The sequence below is a fragment of the Astyanax mexicanus genome, chromosome 1, assembly GCF_023375975.1.
Source record: "Astyanax mexicanus isolate ESR-SI-001 chromosome 1, AstMex3_surface, whole genome shotgun sequence".
NCBI lineage: Eukaryota > Metazoa > Chordata > Actinopteri > Characiformes > Acestrorhamphidae > Astyanax > Astyanax mexicanus.
In genome coordinates, this window is record NC_064408.1 from 83547291 (window position 1) to 83570695 (window position 23405).

General features: G+C 37.7%; 1 protein-coding gene across 3 annotated transcripts in view; it reads right to left on the bottom strand.

The window, feature by feature from the left end:
* Positions 1 to 16078, bottom strand: part of LOC103030910 (rho guanine nucleotide exchange factor TIAM2) — a 99707-nt gene extending 83629 nt beyond the window's left edge. For all 3 annotated transcript variants that reach the window (XM_049484651.1, XM_049484657.1, XM_049484640.1), the window contains exon 1: positions 15960 to 16078. The gene's annotated coding sequence lies outside the window, so the exon portion shown is untranslated. The remainder of the gene's footprint in view (positions 1 to 15959) is intronic.
* Between the last annotated feature and the right edge of the window lie 7327 nt (positions 16079 to 23405).

A 23405-nucleotide genomic window follows, 5' to 3' on the forward strand; every position in this document is an offset into this window, starting at 1 on the left:
AACAAATTCAGCGCCTTTATGGTCACACTCATTGCATGCATACACACAGCCATGTAATCTCTATAGAAAATCAGTGGCAGGAAATTCTGAGGCTCTAGAGGAGGTAAACCCAAGCTTAAATTATCCTTGAGAAGGGAAGCGCCTCTGTTAAATTAATGAGACTCTGGACTCTGAACTAAAGTGATGAAGCTCTACTAAACACCCCTGGACTAAGTTGAACTGATGAATCTCTCTTGTACAGCTCCCGCCTCACACGGAAAGCCCTCCGTCTGGCAGGAGATCCCTCTCACCCACTACACAGCTTCTTCAGCCTGCTGCCATCAGGGAGGAGACTGCGGAGTCTCGGGGCGAGGACCAGCAGACTGCGAGACAGCCCCATCCATCAGGCTGTGAGGATGCTGAACTCTCTTCCTGCTCTACCCCCATCCCAATCCTGCCCCCAGCACACACTCCCTCAGCATCCTGAACCCCCCCACTAATAAAGTACTGAAACTCTGCACTACAATGCACAAAGTACTGGTCCCTTCCAAACGGACTTGCACTACACAACACCTGCACTACTGCTATACTTGCACTGTCTATACACACTTTAATTCCACTTAATTAAACTGTGAACTTTAAGGACTTACGCACCCATTCACTTTACCAGCCTTAAGCTATATACCATATACCGTATTTGCACTACTGTTATTTACTATTTTTACTGTCATTCCATCTCAATCACCATCAATATTGCACTATTGTCTTACGTATGTTTATTGTGTCTTGCTGTATTGAACATATAGTGTCTCCCACTCTTTTATATTATAATTATATATCTATTTTTACTTATATTTATATATCTATTCCTCCCCCACACCACTGCACCTTGTTTTTGTCTCATGTATGTCTATTTGTGTCCATGCTGTATTGTACACATAGTGTCTCCCATTCTCCTTTATTATATCTATTATCTGTACTTGCTGTAAAATTGGGAAGGAGAGTAACGTAATTTCAATTCTCTGTATGTCCTGTACATATGCAGTATTGACAATAAAACTACTTGACTTGACTTGACTTGACTTGAAATGATGAAGCTCTACTAAATACCTCTGCACTGAGCTGAAAAGGTGAAGCTCTACTGAACACCTCTGGACTGAGTTGAAGTGATAAAGCTCTATCAAACACCTTTGAACTGAGTTGAATTGAGGAAGGTCTACTGAACACCTTTGGAATGAGCTCAAGAAATTAAGCCAACACCTTTAAAAACCCACCAAAAATCTATGGGATTACCAGAAGTGATGAAGCTTAACAAAACATTCCTGAGAAAAGATGGACAGATGAGGGATGAGATGAGCTGAATTTACAAAGACCCATCAAACACCTCTAGTTTGAAATAAAGTGATTATCTCCATGGAAAAGACTGAAATGAGCTGGAATGAAGAAGCTCCTTTCATGTGTTGGAGCTCCACTGTTGATCCACATCTATTCAGCTATCATCAACACTGATCCCACTAATGCACTCTCAAAGCAAAACAGAAACAAATCCCTGCACCAACGTTCACACATCCAGTGAACATACTGTCTTCTTATAAGGGTAAAGGCTATTATTCCAGATTCTACTGCCTCCATCTCCATCTAATGCACAGACGCTCGTAAAGAAAACATCTGCATCCATCACTGCTTTTACAGCTCCTGAAACATTCAGGATCCCATCACCTCCCAGTGCCCAACTGTAAGAGAAGACAGAATTATAGGTCAGTGAAGTTCATAGAAAGCCTTGGGAAAAGAAATCGTGAGGGATTTCTAGCAGCTTACAATTTACCCCATAAAGCCCACTGCCCTACAGACACAGACTGAGCAATATCTCTGAGTGGTGGCTTATTATTGCAGACACACACACATACACACAATTTACACACACACACTTTATCTTACAAGAGGGCATGTGAGAGATGAACAAGACACTCAAATGAAAACAAAGAAGACAAAATGTCATTTTGTTCCCACATGTATGTGAGTGTATGTGTGCTTGTTTTTGTATATTTTCAAAAAGAAATATATCTTGAATTTCAGGAGACATAAATGAAAACAAGGGCAAACTTAAAGTACTAATTAGTGCTGGGAGATAAATCAAATTTATGCATATGTTTTAATGCAATTTTTTAAATGAGGCAATTAAGATTGTACATATTTCCTTATAGAATCTGCCCAAAGGCTTTTAAGTAAATAGCTTAGTGATTCAATCGGAAACCTGTAAGGAACCCTTTCATGTATCAGTGATTTTATAATTTTTTATACTTTTTTAGACTTTTCTCAAAATATAAGAAGATTTGTTTGTACTTTGTTCAATATAAAAGCTGATTGAAGCGATTTAAAACTTTGTTTTTATATTTGCTTCATACAAGTTATATTGTGTTTTCACAGTTTTGACTACCTTGAAAATAATGTTTAAAAAAACAATAGTTTGCATATTTGATAGCTTTAAATAAAGCTGTTTGTTTCTATTTTGTCACAAATATAAAAACGGATTAATCCTAAATTAAAGTCTTTTTTCAGTTGCTATGCAAAATCACACTACCAGTATCAGTGGTAACAGTGATAAAAATATTTTAACAAGGTCTATTTATTGATCTGAACGGTAGACACAATTCTTAGAATACAAAGATGGATTTATATATTTTGAGGCACAGTAACTTTGTGTTTTAATATATAATATTTTTTAATATTTTATGAAAAATATTTAATATATTTTTCTTAATGCAAAGGACCTCTATTATTTTATTGAATCTATCATTAATTCTATAAACACTGACAAAAGATTATATATGTTCTTAAACGTATAAATATACCTATTACAACATACAGGCCATTTTATATCTACAGTTATTTACACATGTCCAGTATAATAGTAATGCATGATTCCACATTCTGACACTGAATAAAAACAAGTGTGTGTGTGTGTGTTTGGCTCATTTACATCATATACTGTGCCAACTGCAACCCATGTACTTAAAGTGCACAAGAAAGTGAGTGCACTGATGAAAGAGCACATTAGGCCTATCTCTCTCTCTTCTGGGAACAACGGCGAAATAAAACAAGGAAATGGAGGAGTATCTGCAATTAAACACAGCTGTGGGACAAGGCCTCTCATTATCGGAGGGGAATGCCTGGGAAGAAACAGCAGGATGATGTCATTAGGAGGTTATCGCGAATAAAAAGACTGTGCTAAAGGCAGTGAAATCAACAGTAAAGTCACTCTGACAGAAACAGGAACAAGTGTCTACTTAACCAACCAAACCAAAGAGAGGGATGGGCACCAAGTCCATCTCTGTCTGTGGCTGATCTCTAAAGACACACTGAAGAAGGCAAGCAATTAAATTGGCGTCAACATCTTTTTTTATTCTGTCCTGCCTCTGAAAACAAGCATGACTCACAGACGAGGCACATTCATCATCAGTGGGATGATGACACCCAGGGAAATTTATACCAACTGCCCATTAAGACTGACTAATGGGACTGCAATAAAAAAACTTCTGGTTTAGCATATCCCAAAGCTGTTCTACTGGATTAAAATCTGGTGACTGAGAAGGCCACTGAAGAACGTTGGACTCTCAATGATATGCTCATGGAACAATTTCAACAGGCAGTGGAATAATGTAGCCAATAGACGGTAAACTGTGATCATGAAGGGAAGCACGTGGTCAACAGCAACACTTACACAGACTGTGGTATTCAAGTTTCAGGTGATGACTGTTGATATTATAGGCTACCACACACCATTATACCACCTCCACCAGCCTAAACTGCAGACAGAACGCAGGTTTGGCTCATAGAGTCATGTCCATAGTATCCATTTGTTCCATCATCAACTGTCCAGTTTTGGCGAGTCTGTGTTAACTGCAGCTTTAGCTTTCTGTTATTTGCAGTTCTTTGAGGTAGAACCTGATATGGCCGTGTGCTGTTGTAGTGCATCCAACTCAGGCTTTTTATATAATAAATTCTTTTCCCAATTGATTATATTGATGTAGCAATATGTTATTTCCTGAGTGGGAATGGCCATTAAAAAGCCATTAAAGCAGGCCCAATGTTAAATATTATATACTATAACAAGGGGCATAGACTATTGTAGTATTATATTCTCAGTCTAGGTCCAACAATAGCCTATGTGAGATAATTTAAGTTATACACAGACCATCTCCAAAACACTGTGGGAACACTGAAGGGAAAAAGAACAAAACTAAACATTAATGTTATTGCTATGTAATTGCTAAATACACTTTCACAACCAGTAATGCACACACACTAAATAGACACTTGTGTTGATATAGTAGACCTGTGGACATCATGTAGAACTATTACACAGCGTTTCTGCCTTCAACAGAGCAGTGCATGTTCAGAATTCTGCACGCAAACCCCTTCAATATGAAGCTTGGCTAAATAGAAATATACAGAAGTAAGACTCAGTAAATTACAGCTGTGGGCACTTGGTAATCTTCAGTTTCATATGTTTGTATGTTCTGGGATTAAGGTTTCCTATTTCCTGAAGCTTTATGTTCATGCATGAGACATTATGCTCTAATGAGACTATAGGACTCTAGTAGTATAAAGTACAGTAAAAATGTTGCCTTAAGCTACGCCAAGCCGAGTTATTAAAATAAGGCCTCACGTAGAAATAACTTTTAAAACCAAACTGAGTCAAAACGTATCAGCCCTAAAACTACTCAAGTACTGAGAAAGTTAAAGAATATGAGCATCTCCCATCGTAGGAATTCAAGACTCTATTCTACTTTTATGAGCTAAAATACACTGACATGCCAAATGTATTGGCACATGACCTAGTTTAATGTCCCATGACTTTTGCCAGTCACAATCATTATCTCCTACTGCACTGTCCACTGTGGTGGTAATTCCTTCTATGATTTATTCCACACAACTTCGGAAATGGAATGGGTAATCCACCTGGAAGCCACTATCAGGCCTTGTTCAACTCATACAGGTGTGGACAATCCCAAGCTGTCCCCCCTTGAGGTAAGACTTCATAAACATTTTTCCTAATTTTTTATTTCCAATTTTTAGCGCATTTTCAGAGAGACCGCCATCTACCCACCCAAAGAGAGCAAGGCCAATAGTGCTCTCTCAGGGCTCCGGTAGCCGATTGCAAGCTACATGAACAGGATTCGAACAGGCGATCTCCTGATTAATTTATATTCTGTACCTCTTGGCATGTCAGTACAAAAAATGTCCAAAGTAAGATGTGACTAATAATTTCAGTAGATACTTTTAAATATAATCATAAGTAAAAGTTTTACCATGTCAATTCAAAGTATTTATTTCAGTGAAACGTGAACCTCACTGAAATGATACAGAGCTTGCTAGCTGGAACAAGCTATCTTTCACCACCTAGTATTGGTGAGGGGGCACTGGTGCATTTTGGAGGGAATTGTGTATTTAGTATGATGACTGTGAGGAAAAGACACATTCCTGCTGTAGCCTCTATCTCATTAAAGCCAGAAAATAAGACTGAGTGCTGTAGAGCTCAACTGAAGAGAGAGAGAGGAAATCCATTCATATCACTCTAAGAGGAAAACAAATTTAGAAGCCTTCGCAGTGTTAGTGCCTCACTCAGTCACAGTAGCACTTTCTGAATTAATGCTTTAGCATCAGCCAAATCCAGACCTACAACTCTGCACATTCAGCTAAATCCACATTTGCTTTTCCACACGTTAAAAAAATGGAGGGGGGTGGGTGTTAGGCTTGCCAAGGACAATGTTGGCTCTGTTTATTTTGGGTGAATGTCTGCTCTTAGGCAGGACCCTACCCTTCCTCTGTGGCCTGACGTTCAGCAGCAAAAACGTACTGATGCTCAGTGGCTCTTTGCTGTGGAAACCTGTGGTTTTTCAGCTGAGAAGCTTGGGGCATGTGCCATATTTTTTAGATAAACACATATACACAGGTGTACATACAAACAGTACATAGTAATATAGTAAGACAGCAATAGAAGCAGCATTTAAAAAACAATTTGGACCAACATTAAGCATACCAAATAAAAAAAAAACAATAAAATAGGTATAGATAACCAGAGTAACCAGAGTTGGACAAAGTTCACCCTAATTGGCAATGATCCAAGGCTTGTTTGTTGTTTTAATTTGTATTTTTTAATTGTAAATTATTTAGCTAACAAATAATGTTTGGAACCAATGCCAAAACGTTTTTGCGCACCTTGCAATCAATAAGGCAACAATTAATTTAAATGTGTATTACAACATTTTTAATACACATTTGAAAAGAAAAACAAGACAAAACCCCCCAGAAAATAAAAAAGTTGATGGAACAGTACAAATATCCCTACATTCCTGAATGTATGTTAAATGTGAAAGTAGCAGTGTAACAATAGAAAATAAGTTTTGTTTTTAAAATGTTGATTAGAGATTAATACCAGTGTACATCATGAAAGCAACATGTAGGACAACTTAAAAACAGAGCCACAGAGCCAAGCAAACGAAGCAGCTTGTACTTAAATATAAGTAATTTGTTAAAACATTCATTGATTAATCTTAATTGAGGTAAAAGATTCAGGTAATTATATTTTTAATGTAAAGTCATATTATGATTTAAAGTCCTACAATGGGATTGTAAATAGATCAGAGGAGCAAAGAATGGATTATTCCTTTTTTGCAGTTGTCGTAAGGGGTTAATAAGCCCTTGTAGTTCGTTTCTATGCCACAAAGCTCCAGTTCAAAATCAAACAAGCAAACTTTCGATATTAAACATGACTAAACTCATCACACTGGAGAGAACGTTTAGTGAAAAAAGTGTGCAAAACTTTAACATAATACAACTCAATCACATCTACACACAACAACAACAATCAAAGCAAAAATGTCCTGCATTTTGCTTCCTCAGGTAGTGAGGCTTTGGTGATGCCGGCCGTTGGCATGCAGTGCAATGAATTAAGTCGAGTTTGGCTAAAATAAACTGTGAAGATGTTATCGCAGCTCCCTCCACGTCTCTGGAGCTGTAGAGTCTACATTGCCTTTGTGGAATTACACGGTTCCGCTGGGCCCAAACAAGCAGGCTAATGTTGCGCGTGAGCCAGGCTTAGAGAAAATAACCAAACGCAAGGAGCACTAAAGCCATATCACATTCCTCCATCGAAAAAAAAAAACGTCCCTTTGCACGAGAAAATGGAGGTTAATTAGGTAGAAAATCCACCACAAATTCCACACAGCAGCAGTTCAGACAGCTGGAAACAGAAGGTCATTCTTCTACATTTGCCCACAAAAGACATGAAGGCACTTTCAAAACTCAATTAGAGGTGTAGCTAGGCCAGCAATGACCAGCAATGGAAAATATTAATGCAGGAGACCAGAGACGCGTCTTTACCTCTCTCACTTACTCTCTGGTTTCATGCATCACCATGAAAAGAGCCTCATTCTGTCCACAGAAGATGAACGACAGAAAAGAAGACACACGCAGACACACATTAACACCAAAAGGGCATCATTAATATGACTCAATGAACACTCAAGGTCACTGGTGCCTGTCCAAGTATTTCATGTTTTCCATTTCCTAGACCAAGAGCCAGAATGAATAATGCTTAAGGGAGTATTCCACCAACAGAAATGTTCACTTACATGGCAAAAAATACAACAAATAAAATGTACATTTAAAATTTCTCAATCCACAGTGTCGTGTGTGTCCCATTAATAAAGGTTAGGGCCATATTTTAGCCATCTATAGCCCGGTAATCAGTGTCAGAGTGTCTGTTATCATTCTCTTCAAGAGTAAGGTGTACTCTGACTTTAGCAGATTGGTATTGTAATGGCAGAGTGTTTCTGACCTTCTTAGCAGAGGAAACTGACCTGCTTGTTCACACTTTGAAGGTGTGCGAGCAGGTCATTTACGGGAAAAACAATGTTATTTTATTTTGTATTCTGTTTATTCCTGATGTAAAAATTGGGTTTGTGCATTGCAGTGTGTTCTTGTGTGTGTATAACAAGGGGTGTACCGTGTGTTGAATTTTGAACAACAAAATCAGGGTTCAAATCAGTCAGGGGTGCACCTGTGTTTTCCACTGCCAAGGTAGGAATACACCAGGAATTTACCTGAAAACACCTCACTTCCAGACCGCCATGTTCACTGGCGTAGATATATTTGTTAGCTCTGTCGTTACTAAAACGTCACATTTGCAATGTGTGAAAATAGACCCTGTTTGCAGGGTGTAAGATAACAAAGAGCACCGTGAAATGCCTTGTGTAGGGTTTAAGATAGGGCCCATAGAATACTTTACCACCCACAGTGGACAGTGCAGTGGGGGGAAATGATCGTAACCGTCAGCATCTGGTTAGAACATCAAAATACGTATAGGCTCTGATCTGACTAGAAATGTGCCACACATTCCCCTGTCTGACAGAAACAGAATAATGGGCTGAAATAGAATTACACCACTGAGCTACACCCATTTCCATGTTAACGCTCCATCTTCTTTAAGAACCCACACTTCTAAAATGAAAACTACGCCCTCGCTGTTCAGGATAATGTCATACTGCTCAGCCCTCTTTACATCACATTTTCTAGCTGTGACAGCAGGAGCTGCTAATTCAGTTCAGATGAGAAACCACCTAGTCTTACTAGCAGTGCAGAACACTTATCCTCTCCTGTCACTTTCTAAAGCTCCACCTCAGGTTACCTCTGCTTACCAGAGGCAATCACGCATTACACCACATGACCATACATTTTTGCTTGTGCAACTATACCTCACACCATGGTAATGAAAATAATATCTGTGTCACATTTACATTTAAGGTATTTAGCAGATGCCCTTATCCAGAGCGACAACAGTGCTTCGATGTTACTTCAAATATCCAAAGCTAGTTTGTAGACTAGGATCAAGAGATACACAGAGCTTGATCATGTTTAGAACCCTAGGAACCTTTTTTTTTTTTTAGTTTAGGAACTCTTTGAAAAGATGTGTCTTCAGTCGACGTTTGAAGACCGCGAGTGACTCTGCTGTTCTGACAACTGTTCTGTCACAATCTCTAGTTTATAATGGGCCAAAAATAAGAGGACAAAAACAGGTGATTTTCTGATTTTAATGGGTCTATCCAATCAAAAATAAATATTACCTAGTACAAATCACTCCTTATGGACAAATTAGAGTGTTTCAATTGAGTTTATTTATTTAATACATTTAATATATATTAATATTATATTATATTATTAATATATACTAACATATATTTTTAAAAACATTAAGGATTCAACTGATTACATCAAGTGGTGAATGCCTAGTTGTATGGTATCATCAAAGAATTTAAATATAAGATATTTGCTGTCCTCAGTAACAACCTACTGCAAACTTATTTGTTGTAAAACTTTTCGTTAATGTGTCAGTAAATGAGGTGTAATAGATACAACTGCCATTCAGGGTGTAATAAACCCTTTTCTTGACAAAACATGCAAACCTAATGTGTTACTAATTACAACAACATGTAAATGATATTTATGTGTACATGTGAAAGGTCACAGTGTAAACAGGTTGTAGTTTTGTGGATAATCAAGCTACATGTGTTTAACATAGGGTATGTTTCTTAAAATCTACCCAAATCTCATTATCGGGTGTCAGATAGGTCAATTGATTATAATCACCCTAATTTTTACTGTTTCTCATAGTCTCAAATGGGCCACATTTATAATTAGTCATTCAATACTGCTCCATTTGATTCTACGCTTTGTGGTTTTAAACAAAGCCAGTTTTAAACAAAGCTTAACTAGGTGTAGGCCCTAATCAGTCAAACAATAACTTGGCTGTCCATTGCCCATATGGTCCCTTAGTGACCTTAAGAACGCAGAGGTGGTCACTTCATCCATAGTCCCCTGAGAAGGGTAGGCTATGGGGTGTGATCTCGAGAGGCTGGCTAAAAAGGATACTTGAGAGCGCCATTTGGTTTCCATGGGTCTTGAAATAAACGCTACAGATGCTTGATTTGATCAATATATGCAAAATATACGTTTAAGTATAAAGCAGCTGTTGTTTGAATATGCAAAGTTCATTACAATGACCTCCTTACTAGGTAAGATTGTGAACTAGAAAAAATGGTCTACAAAAGGATGAGCACAACCAATAAGAATGGTCAGATGGCTACATAAGGCAATGTCAAACAAAGAGATCAAAGTGTAGGCAAGACTGGACAACAATTAATTATCAATATATATGTTACAATAACAATTATTTGATTAAAAAAAAAAAGAACCCAGCCAAGGCTCGCACTGAGCCAGTACGTGTTTTAGTTGTCATTTTATTGTAATTACACAAAATTCACACATTTAAAAAAATAAATAATTAAGTACATTTTAGACTATGTATTATATTTTAAGTACACGGTACCATAATTCTAATAGATGAACATAAAATTACAATTTATTTTTCTTATTATTTTTTACATGATAAAAAAAAAAAACTTAATCTGGTCTTGACTCAGACGTAACTACTAAAAGTCTTATTCTTGACTCAGACTTAAGGTATTGTTTTGGCTCATGTCAGCTCTAGCTGTCTTGACTATAACACAGGGCATGATTACTTATATCACAGCTGGTTGTTTTTATACTATTATACTAATTGCTTTTTCATAACAATATCAGAATTATATTGTTTTAAAATTAATAAATATTTTGTGATATAAATGTTGGACATACCATCCAGCTTTAGGTGTTATTACACTGAGACTAAGTATGAAACAACTAGAGATAATACCAGGGTAGGCCAGATGACTAGACACAGGTGAGACACATGAAACAGATGCAAAACTGCAAAAGGAGGGAAAGTGGACATAAAAAGGAAGAAAAGACAGTATAAAACAAGACAGGTGACAGTATTAAGCAAGATGTGTCTGTCTGAAACACCACTGCATTCAAACTAAACCATAACATGTTTAATCTGTTGTCCTATTTGCACCAAACACCAAACGTTCAGGTCCTGCTGGCTGGTTTTGCTTTCCAAAACAGGCCTTTTTACAAAAAGTCAGGCTAGAGAAGCAGACACAACTAACAAGCTCATATTTTGACTTGACTAGAATTAGCATATGAATCGGCTAGACTGAAACTATACTATGGAATAACAGAGACGGAGACAGAGACCCCCGTGCAGACAGGATGGGTTCCCATATGAAAGCTGAGACTTTCCGGGAGAGCTCGTCAGCATAAAGAAAACACAGACTCTAATAGCTCTGGACACAACTCAGATTCAGAGATGCTGGACTGAACACAGCATTCCACAGCCACGCTTCAGCTCCATGTGCTTGCAGTCTAACAGAGCTCATCAGGTAGACTAACATCAGCTGGCTGGCCAAACCACAAGGCCAGATAAGCACATGAAATACCATGCACTAGCACTCCACCGAAACCCAACAGCAAGGCTGATTTGTTGCAATTAAGAGCTTGTGCAGAGTGCTGAGTGCACCATCTGTTCCAGGTGGCTTCTGTTAAAGCAATAGTTCAGCAAAAACAAGTAATAAATAAATAAATAACATTTTTTGCTATATACTCCAGTCAGCAGTCAGCAAAGTCCTTATAGGCAGGTCTGTTCACTTGGAGGCCAAATTTTAGCTCTGCAGGGCAGTTACTTTCAGTTACACAAGACCAGTCTCCCATCTATGTAATATAATATAATATGTTTTTGAATCAGTATTTTGATCTGTAGTTCTGAGTATTTTGTTTTTTCCTTATTCATAGACAACAAAATAGTTTATAGTGTTTTTTAACAAGGCAAAAACATTTTTTTTGTTCTGGCTACTCTGTTTGCATAAATCTTCACCTCAATGAGGGTTTTTCACACCAGCACCACAATATCATGGATCTTTCTCCTGTTCGCATGTCTCAACCACTAAATTATACAGAACTTCATAAATTTGGTGTAATTCTCCTTTAATACCATCAATTAGCATAGTGCAACTTCATACAGCAAACATGTATCAGCTCTCCATTTGTGAACAAGGGGAAAACTGTGTACATTTTATATTCCTTTGAGCTATTGTATTAAACTTGCCCTGGTGTGAAAAATGACCTGTGAATTTATGAACATTTTCATGGAGGTCTTCATTTCCATATTCCTTCAGCATTCTGAGGACACACAAGAAGCTGCTTCAGTCGTAACCACTGGACTGGTCTGGATTTGTCAAATATAGCATTTCAAATGTATGCTGTTGTAGGCCAAACTCCAAGCAGAAGTAAAAAAAACAGCAGGGACTGCATTCCTCCATGATGTGGCCATCCTGATCAAAAGGGCCAGGCATATATGAGGCAGAGACTGGTGAAGGCAGAGTGAGAGACTGGTGATTATGGGCTAGTGTTTCCACAACAGAGCTCTCTTTGTGCCAGATGCAGTAGAACTGGGTGAAGTTACTGCATCTGATACTGATCTAAGATCAGCTTCATCTTCTGAGCCGCTCTCGAGCGCCACACTCCCCGACTCCAGCCAACCTTTTGTGTCCTCTTTAGCAACCTGCTGCGTCACACACTTCTCCAGAGCGCAACAAAAGACACACACACACATCTTAACACACATGGCCAGGGGGAAGGTGGAGGAGGAGCCGCTTTGAGACACAATGAAGATGCATTAGGGCATTTTATGGGCAACAGGCTGTGTTTTTATGTGCTGTGTTAAACAGCACAAAAAACCCAACTGCTACAGGCTTGTCCCAATACAACACAACACGTATTTGGAAGCATAAAAGTCCTAATGATCATTGACCAGGAATAAAACAAAAGTGTTTGTTATTCATGACGTAGGTTTCTGGATATTCAGAGCAATGTATTGCTCAATCGCTAATATTTCCTGTATGTATATAAGATTGCTGCTTTCATGCAACCTTAAATTTTTGACATCTTGCCGTGAGGTGGCAACTAAATCTGACATGTAAAAATTTCATGATGACTGTATCAATAGAAAAGCTCCAAAATGCCTTAGAATATATGTATTTTTTTGCACTGACTATGTCTATGTATCTACATATGTATCTAATATGTCTAGATAGATATATAAATATATAGATAAGTAGGTAGGTAGGATACTATAACAATATATTTGATTTCCAAACTATGATTAATTGCAAATTTGTCGTCTAAAGGGGTGTAATTGCTTTATTATGCAATTCAACTATCATGATGTCATTGGCATTTAATGGTCTTAGAATGACAATAATAGTGTGATAGATAGATAGATAGATAGATAGATAGATAGATAGATAGATAGATAGATAGATAGATAGATAGATAGATAGATAGATAGATAGATAGATAGATGTGTAGTGGTAAAATGATTATGCAGAGAGTAGCAGGTGTTTCTTGAGACATCAGAATGAATGGGGGAGGTCAGGCTCTGTGGGTCTCCACTGCTTTGTAACTGGTTCACAGTCCACAGGGGACTTTTGGTGGGGGGGGGAGTCAGCCCCATACTAATGAGTGCACACTGCACTTTCATCCTGTTTTTTTTTGTGACCAATTTTTTATTAGTTTTGATACCGTTTTACAATGAGTTAACAAGACAAGAAAAAAGAAAACAGCAAACAAAACCACCCTCCCCAACCCCTCTTTCATCCTGTTTTAAGAAAATGCATTTATCTCTCACATTAACCCCAAAAAAAGAGAAAAGTCAGGGTGTCAATAACCATTTTTAACTATTAATACAGATGTTTGCTCGTTTTTTTTGTATACTAAACCCACAGGAGATGCAGAGCTGCTCTGTGATACTGTAAGCCTGGACTGAATTTACCTAAATTATTTAAGGAAACTGGTTGCCTTAAGATTTTTAAAGTAATATTTTCCTAAAACTTGAGTTGAATAGAATAAACCTTTAGTTATTTGGCCTAAATTGTAAATTAATTTATTATTTAATAATAATAATACTTTATTTTTATATAGCGCTTTTCTAAAACCCAAAGACGCTTACAATTATTGGTACAAAGATACAGATATACAATACACAGACAATACAGGTACAACATTTACAGTGGAGCTCCAACTCAGCAGTACTATAGTATGTGAGATCAAACATAATGTTAAGCAGAAGAGAGACCATAAGCAAGAGAGAATAGATGAGTTTTAAGATTTGATTTAAATATGGGAAGAGTGGGAGATAGCTTAACTGCAGTTGGAAGAGAATTCCATAGTCGGGGAGCGATCCTGGAGAAAGCCCGATCACCGAAACTACGACGATTGGATGACGGGACATTTAGAAGCCCAGCAGTAGAGGATCTGAGAGAGCGGGAAGGTTTGTAGGGATGAAGAAGGTCAGAGAGATAGGGAGGTGCCAGGTTATTTAAGGCTTTATAGGTAAGTAGGAGAATCTTAAAGTGAATCCGGTGTTTAACAGGAAGCCAGTGAAGATCTTGAAGAACAGGTGTGATGTGATCGTGAGTGCGAGTGTAGGTGAGCAACCGAGCAGCAGAGTTTTGAATCATTTGGAGTTTGTGGACAGAAGAAGAGGTAATGCCAGCCAATAGGGCGTTGCAGTAGTCTACCCTGCTGGAGATGAATGCGTGAATGAGGAGCTCAGCAGCTGATTGAGAGAGGGACCGTCTAATCTTAGCTATGTTACGCAGATGGAAGAAGGCTGTTTTTACGACAGTGCTTACATGTGCTGTATTTATTTTTTTGTGATATCAATTGTTTTGAATAATCATTCATTTGTTATGGTCAGACTAATAAAAAGAAGATTTGTATTTATTTTTTTGGTTTTTATTTCATTGAAGTAAAATACATATTTGAATTACACATAGAAAAGAAGAAAAAGAAAGAAAATAGTATAGCGAGAACAGTATAGATCAAACAGCTAACATAAAGTGAGCAGCTCAGACAATTATGCTTGTTCTTAAAGCCTACAACACAAAGCCAGGCACTTAATCATAATAGACGATCTACAAGTAGTGGTGGGCGATATGGCCCTAAAATAATGTCACAATATTTCATGGTATTTTTTAGATAACGATACTCTTGGCGATATGACAAAACACTGAATAAAAAAAATGATTTCAAGAATACACTACTGCAACAAAATTAACATTGAATTTTATTATTGCATATGATATGATATGGCCCTAACTGAGATATTAAAAAATACAAGGATTGTATCAGATTTGTAACGGAAGTAAATGATCCAGAATGTCATGAGAGTAATAATGCACTTCATATATCTCCATATATCCAGGATTAAAGAAAAAAAAAGATACTGGACAGATATAATCTGTCTCTAGTAGATATATAATGTAAAGTGCGAACAGTTTTTCTTTTGCTAAAAACAGCAAAAGAAAGGAGTACCCTGATGTGATAATTAGGGGTGGGTGATATGGCACGATATTTCAGGGTATAATATTGTTCACAATATATAAAAATGTTGGTGATATTATTGCATTCAACACCCCTATCTACAAGTTTACCTAAGGTAGCCTGGGGGGATCACTACACACTGATAGTAAGTGGAAGTAAAGAAGCTGTCAATGGCAACATAATAAATTCAATTATTATTAGATGATTCAACTGTGTTCAGTAACCTCTGTTTGAATGTATATGTGCCCACAAATGTTCACCTAGTTGAATAATGTTTGGAAATATTCAATTTGACATAAAACAGACTTATTTGGTTTGAGTTTAGCCTAGTTGTGGGTTTACAGTGCAGACTGTAAATTCTCCACACAGCTGGTGTTTTCACCAGGGGGGGTGATAATAACATGATAACAGAGCATTTAGATACTTAGTACACACTATATAAAACAACCTGAGGGGTCTTACCCTGAGACCCTTATTTAAAGAGAGCAGGATGATGGAAACTCTTAACAGAGACTCACAGCTACTCTCACATTCAAATACTCAGCCTGCATCCAGTAAGTTAAACACGACCTGCGCAGCTACACTCATCACAGCTTTACATCCCCAGATAACAGGAGAGAACAGAGTAACGGAGAAAAGGTTCAGGTTTTACTTACCAGCTGCTGGAGTGACTGAAGTTTCTCAATTATTATTCCATGAACGCTGAACCGACTCACTGCTGCTGCTGCTGCTCCTGCTGCTGCGCGTGTCCTCCGCTCACACTACTGACTCACACTGCCCGCCACGCAAGATTCAATATCGCGGAGGCCACGCCCCCTCCCAAACTCTTACACCGCAGAGGTGGAAATACTGATTCAGTTATTGAACCGACTCTTAAGAGCTTCGATTCACCGAGCGAAGATCCACTGATTCATTCTAAAGACACAGAGATGGTTGAAAGGTCAGTGTAACCTTTATCAATTCAGTTGTCTGACCATATAAGGCTAAATCCGAAAATAGAAAATATATGGTAAAACCTCTTTATTATTTAACTCTTACCATTTGGTGATTTTTCCAATTTTCTAGTTTTTTATTTTTATTTCTGCACCTCACAATTAGAATTTCAGGGAACAAATCTAGTCTCAATTTTCTAATTTTTCATCTTGTAGCAAAAGTAGGTTGCATTATACCATAAGATTTTTGTTACAAGAACAAAAAACTGTTAGCAAAATGCAGAAATTAAAAACTAAAGAACAAATTCATCTTTTCCCAAGTAAATTGAAAAAAATAATAAATAATAAATAATAGTTTTATACCCAAATTTCTATGTTCACATTGAGCCTGAAACAGTCAGAAAATTTAACTTATCGATGTTACACTGACCTTGAAACCCCTTGAATCACTATTGTTGATGTGGGGTTGATGCTGCAGTTGGTCAGGTCTAAGTTCAGCAACAGTATGTGCTGAAAGAATGAGGTCAGCTGACTACCTCAATATACTGAATATAGACTAGGTTATTCCATCAATGGATTTTTTCTTCCTTGATGGCACAGGCATAAATCGAGAATAACAGCCCTGCTAAAAAATTCACCTTAAGACCAAAAAAAAAAAAACTATGCTGGTTGTCTGGCTTGTTAACTAGCTCTTGACCAGCACAAGCTATGTTCTCACTGAGTGACCAACTGGTCTTGAGATGGATTTTTTTTTAAAACTTTACACTAAAACAAGCTTTTATTTTTTAACAAGCTCGCTGCGCTTTTCTCCGAGTGCGCTGTGATGCTACTCGACAGTGCTGCATCAGCAGCAGCATGAGAAAAGGCGGTGGCTGACTTTAAATGTGTCAAAGGAGGCATTTGCTAGTCTTCACCCACCTTTGAGTTGTGGCATCACCTGTGATGGGGGGTATACACCTGAGTAGCAGCTGAATAGGTGGCACAATAAAACAGATAAGAATAGAAGTAAATAAAAAAAAAATAATCATAAAAGCTATTGTGGTTATGATTATTATTCTTTTCTCTCTCTAATGTATTGGTTTCCCTTTCAAAAAATGTTACAAGCACAAACAGCGTAAAGGCTAACACATGTTGAAATGAAAGTGAAGGCAATACTACATTCTGATTGTTGTTAAATGGATGAATTTAGGACATATTAGTGGACACTTCCCTGTGACTAAATATCAGATTGCATATCCAGGCATTGTTTTTTTTTTAAGAATACAGTCAGCAGTTAGAAATGCCTAAAAAAATTTATTGAGCTCAAGGCCAGCAGGTCAACCAAAAAAAAAAACATACATTTTCCCGGTAGGCAAGCTCATTAACTAGCTCTTGACAAGCATAGGGTATGTTTTCTTTAGATGACCAGCTGGACTTTTAGCATAGCAGTTTGATCTCTGGTATTACCACAGCCATCCATGGCCAGTAGATGGAGGAGAGGCCCTCCCTCTCCTCCATCACTCAGTGTGATGCTAGTCAGTATGGGTGTCTGCTAGCTGACATAAAAGATTTGGCAGTCAAAGTTGTCCTCTGAGCATGTTCAACTGCGTAATGATGGTGCATTAGCAACAGTTTCAAAAGATGCACTGGAGCTTCATATGACTCACATTTTAGCTTTCAGCCTCCCAGAACTGGCAGCACTGTGGAAAAGGTGGAGTCTAAGACAGTGAATGTGATTTGAAAATGATTAAATTTGAAATAGTAAAAGAAATAAATAAATGTCTGTACACACAAAAAAAAACCCTGCAGCATTACAGGCTTTTGTTCATTACACATAAATCAGAAGTGAAACCTATTTAAGGATGGAACATTCAGTGCTTCCCCGTGAACACAATTTAGCCCATTATCTTCTATAACAACATGAGCCTGATCTCAATTTACTACTAGACTACTTGTCTTGTTTCCCCAAATTACTTTCTAACAGCATAGCACTGTCTGGCTGTTTCCAATAAAACTTTGAAATTCTGAAGCCTCTCTTAGTCAGTTAGGTGTTCACGCATTTTGTGTGTAAAAATTAAATCAGAGAACTCAGTATAATAGTACAAAGGTACAGAAAAACATTCATCTAAATAATTATTCCATTGTTAATACTTATTCAGTGTGAAGTCATAGGTATTCATATGACCAGAGAATATGTGACTTTAAGATCTGAAGTTTGTAACTGTTATATATATTTGCAATATATATTTGGGGAAAAAACAACAGTAAATGGTATATAAAACAATAATGTATAACTAAGAAGGTGTTCTTTAATGGTTCTTTAGTAAATTAAGAGGATAATTCTCATACCTTCTATCGCATACATTCTCCTGAAGCAGCCCTTGTATATGAATTTGATTCATATTTTTGGTATTTCCTTTGCTTTATTTAAAAAAAATACACGCTGGTTAAATGTTTCTTTTCTTTATAGTGGAGAAACTGATTGGAGTAGCATAGTGGGTGACTACACTGCCTTCCCCAGAGGGTTCCATTTCCTGTACAGGCAAACCCGACATGCCTCACCTATGGTAGTCATTCTAACTTGATATTGCAAAAGCCATGGGACTTGAACTAGTATCATGATCCATGACTTTTGCCATGTCCTATTAAAGCTACAGAATGCTAGACAATATGTAAGCAGTCTCCTGCATTGAATGTGGATGAGATTTGTCTGTTCACACAGAAAATTCTAGCCAGACTCTGCCAGTTACGATCATTACCTTCTTGTGCACTGTTCACTGTGGCTGGTAATTCCTTCTATGAGGTATTGCTGGTACACATGTGACATTGTGGATCAAGGAATTTTAAATGCCCACACAACTTCAGAAATAGAATGTTCCATTCATCTGCCATTCATTATCAGACCTCACGGCAAATCAGACAATTCACATCGCCTTCTCATTAACACGCTGGCCAGTTTTCAGCCTCACTCACAAGACACAACACCTCGCTGCTTATACAGGTGTGTTCATTCCCAAACCATCTACTGAGGAAAATCCTTATGATCAATTTACATACTGCTATTCCATGACTTTTGGCATGTAGTTAGTGTGAAGTTTTTGTATAAACTGTATAAACTGTGTAATATAATTCACATATAGCTCACTTTAGCTGGAATCATCAGCCAAATGTCATTAAAGCATATAATTGTAAATTAGGTATTTAAAGAATCATTTATACAGGATTGTAATTAGTTCAGTGGTTCTTCTCTACTGTGGAAAAAAACTGTTTAATTTTGCATTTATTGTTATGTTTCAAAGGATCCTTTCTTTTGCATGATATGTAGGACCTCTTCGGCCTTGTAGTGTGCTTGTCTTATCTACAACAGCATATACATTTGAGAAGAATTAAACTTGTGTGTCTGTGTGTGTTTTCACTTTTTTGTCTGATGGAAAATAGGTGGCACAGAAAAAGAGCTGATGGAGGCAGAGTGCTACTACCCTGACCTGATCCACTTTATCAGCGAAGACAGACACACACACACACATTAGCACATTTCTCCTCTAGCACCCTGACCTACATGTCTCACACAAGCTCACAGCTAATCAGCCAGTCAGACACTCTGGGTTCATTCTGCTTGTGATTCATTCATTTAGTTTATTTTTATTGCCACTCGGTGACACCTGACCGGTCACTGTTTTATCTGCAACTGCCCTGCAGCAACTGTGAGGCTCTTTCAGCTACATAAACTCAAGTATGTATCAAAATGTAGCCTACAGCTGTAGCTCCAGGGCCTGACGACAGATAACATAGTGGGGCAAACACTATTAGCACCTTAGTTCCTCCGTGCCTTCATCCGAATCCACCATTAGCATCTCAGCCTCACAGCCTCCTCTTAAAGACAAGCAGCAGCCATTCACTCTACATAATCATAGCCAGGGGGCATCGGTATTAGAGATCCACACACAGGGGGATATATAATCATTTCACTCTTTAGGAAGCGCTGAAAGAATGCTCAGGGGAAACAGACTCACCCCCACCATCCAAATATCGTTATTATTCACACTGGTCCGCTGAGGCACAGAAAACCCATCAAGAGTGCTATTGACAGTAGGGATAAAGGCAGATTGGAATTTGCACACTGGGACAAGGAGCGGAGTTCAAGGATACAGATTAAGATCTGTAGCTTTCCTTTTGTTCTGGGATGTGTGGTGAAATACTGGAGCTTCTTTTCACTCAAAATGTCTGCAGATGAAGAAATGAATTGAAAAAACGAATTGCAGTATATTTCCGTATATTTATTTGGCTCTTAAGACCTATAGGACTGCGACCTCTAACTGTAGACTATGATATGCCATAAATCATGGGATAGCAGTATGATATATAACTGCAATGATTCTACAGCATAACCTGTTCCTATGTTCCCCAAACTTATACACAACCCCCACATGAATATCTGTATAATTACATTATAAAGCAAGAGGATGGCAACAGCAGGCCTTTATAGCAGACCTGGTTCTAGCCCGTTTTTATTTTTATTGGGAGTAAACACAGGAGTGTTGTTCTTGCTCTGAAGTGGAGATAAGGCTGTTAGACTGAATCTCCTCTTTGTTGCTTTCTCTCTGTGCAGCTTCCAGGCACTCCAAGCACAGCTCAAAACCACATCACTCTGAGGAATGTATGGAACTGAGTCTTGGGTTCAGGCCCAAGTGCACTTTTCTGCAGGCCATGCAAGAGGCTGAAAGACATCCCCTAGATTCGGCGGCTTCAGAGCCAAGCTGTGTGCTTTTGAGGTCAGTCAGATGAAAGCACTAATATCAGGCTGGTGATCAGCTTTAACGGAAAACCTATAGTCTCCTTGGTTTTGATGCTGATAATGTGAACATTATTATAGTTTTAGAACATCCCATTCACTCTCCAGTGTGTCCATAAATGGAGACCTAGCAGGAAAAACATCTTAAAATCATGAATACATGAACAAATTACTTTGATTGAGAAGTCATCATAGTAAAAGAACAATCTCTTAAACTTCTTAGAGCACCAGTGCCTTTTTTCTCAGATTAATATAACTTAGCCAGTTTAAATAATTAAATTCTCTTATTTTAATAATAAAAAAATATGTAAACACTGCTTAGGTTTCAAAATATACCTTTCACAACCAGTACAGTCCAGTGGTGGACTCAGGCTGTTTAAAAGGCAGGGGCAAAAAAAAAATAAATGGGCACCACCTGCTGGGTATAGGGCCTGTACATTCTAAAGGGGGCGTGGCTAAACCTAAAAACATAAAGGGATGGATGACAAAATTTGACTTGCCTTGAACAATCAAATACAGTTAATCCTATTGTAAGGGTACAGGGCAACACATCACATTTAATCCTTTAGGAAAATCATATACAGAGGCGGTCTTTGCATAGAGGCATTGCTAGGCAACTGCCTTGGGCCCCTCCCACTGCAGCCCACTGTAGGGGCCCCCTGATAGCTGCAAACTTCCCATAGAACTACAGCTAGTAAATGGGGCCCTTTGGACAGTAATTCACAGATAGTGTGTTCATAAATTATGATTCTTGTATGTTTAAAATGGAAACAAAGACAACACAATAAATTACAAAGAAATACAGTTCAGTCCACACCCCCTCTCTTTCGCGTTAAAATGGAATATTCCATTCATGCCATGTGGCCATGCCGGTGAACCGCAAATGCCCTGCTTGTGAAAGATGGAATTAAGGTCAAATTAAGTGCACAAGTGGGTTGTGAGCGAAGCCATGAAGCGCCACTGCCCAAGTGCCGATTGTGCTGGGTTGTGCCGATGGAAGATATCATCATCTATGTCATTTATGACCCAACATGATGGATGGTAACCATCGCGATGCCACGCCCACTTTTTTGTTTTTCCAGTGACCTTCTTCAGGTCTCCTTCACCTAAAACTTTAGCAGGGATTGTATGGAAAAAGATCAAATCAGGTATATAACTTAAATGAATTAGAGTAAATTAGAGTGGATTAAAATACCCTACTGCTATAAATATGCCTAATTGGCATATTATTCTATTATTTATTATTATTCTATTATTATTCTATTATTATTTATATCTAGGTTACAGCTTGTCTTCGCTTTTTTTTCTACATGTCTGTATTAATTTTAAACATTTCATGTTATTCAGCAAATAGAATAAGCCTGCTGTTGTGCGTTGGGAAACTTGCTCATTGTCAACCAGAGTTGGGCACCTTAATTTGAAAAACTAATCAGTTATATTTACTAGTTACTAAAGGAGTTACCCCACTATAAAAGTAACTAGTTACCAGTAAAAGTAACTATTGACTTACTTTAAATTATGCAAATTCTATTATTATTAGAAAAATAACAAAACGAAAATAAACCCAAAATGTTGACAAAAATATAATCTAACGAATTTCAAAACATAGAAACGAAAAACGTTAAAATGGTATTGATATAACATAATATAATATAACAGCTGCATCAAACAGTTTAGCGTCAGTCACATGGAAAGCACGCGCGGCATTGCATTTAAAAAAAAAAATAATAAGATCCTATCAAGTGAAGTAAAATATATGGTATTAAAAGATATTGAATTCACATGTTTATTGATATTTAATCAAGAGAAATCAGGCAAAATGCGCCGCGCTGCGCTCTCTCTCTCTCTTCCGCAGCGCGGAGCTGATTTCAGCGCGAGGCTAGAAATAATTTGAAAACTCAGTTTAGTTAAATAAATTAAGATGAGTGAGGACCTGTAAAGTTAATCAAATATTGTCAAATATAAAGTATAAATTGAGGTTTCGGGGAGCTGTTTCAATTATTTGAAACTGAAACTAACTGAAACTGATATTATTCTGTGCACTATTAGATAGATTTGATTGTGTTTTAAATGAGTTTTTATTTTATATTAATTATTTTTTATTCATTTTAAATATTTGTAGTATTTTATTGATCTTTTTTTTATTGATGGGCCCCCTAGCTAAATTCGCCTTGAGCCTCCAAATTGCTAAGTCCGCCACTGATCATATACAGCAACACATCGATATACATCAAATTTTTCTAGTGGAAAGGGCACCCTTGGGACATTCTCTGGTAGGGTTGGTATAGAAGGCACTACATAATATCGAATCCTGTTCATGTAGCTTGTCATTGGCTAGCAGAGCCCTAAGAGAGCACAATTGGCATTGCTCTCTTCCCACATCACTCCAAAGGGTGATG